Below are 903 nucleotides of genomic sequence, written 5' to 3'. Positions count from 1 at the left end.
ACATAATACAAGGCAGACCTGGGATCAGGTAACACATACACATCATGGAAAAAAATCTGTAACATACTCGTGACCACATTTGGTGAAGCTTCTATATCCTTGCGATTGGATAGAGCATACAACCGGTTGTGACCACCCTTGGTGGCTGAAGTAGTACCCTTAGGTGGTGGTGGTAGGGGATGAGGAATTTACTTAAAACTTTCCACCTCCAATACTTCCTCTAGAAGATGGACAATCTCTCTGAATATAACTTGGTTGGCCACAAGAATGGCATACTAACCTACCAAACTAGAACTTCCCTAGATGGTACTTCCACACGAGTCACAACGAGGGTATCACCTAGAAGATTAGGTTGCACTCCTCTGTGACTGTGTACCCTGCACCCTCAACCCGCTATTAGCTAGAAAATAGGGAAATCACTGATCAATTTAGGGCCTGGGTGCTGGGGTATTAGCTGATGACTGAGCATTGTTCCAAAACTTATTTTTAGACTACCTGTTTTCCTAATTACCACCCTGTTGTTAACTGTTCTGGTCTATAGATCTGGCCTTCTTAGCCTGCCTGTCTTTGCCCTTTGCTTTTGCCACCCTTTTCTTCTTCTCCTCAACCTATTGCATGTGAATGGACAACCTAGATAAATCCATATCTCTATTCAGAATTTTCTCTTTACATTCTAACATCAGATCATCCGAGAGATTGGATGCAAACTTTCTCATGTGGGCTCTCATATTACTTTCCAATCTAGAGCATAATGAGATAACTGGTTGAACTTCAAGATGTACTCCTATACACTTATTTTCCCTTGTTTCAAGTTCATAAATTCTTCAACTTTTGATTCCCTCAATTCCCGAGGAAAGAAACAATCCAGAAAATCTTTCACAAAATCACTCTACACCGAAGGCT

Source organism: Capsicum annuum, chromosome 5 (genome assembly GCF_002878395.1).
Source record: "Capsicum annuum cultivar UCD-10X-F1 chromosome 5, UCD10Xv1.1, whole genome shotgun sequence".
NCBI lineage: Eukaryota > Viridiplantae > Streptophyta > Magnoliopsida > Solanales > Solanaceae > Capsicum > Capsicum annuum.
This window is presented reverse-complemented; position numbering follows the sequence as displayed.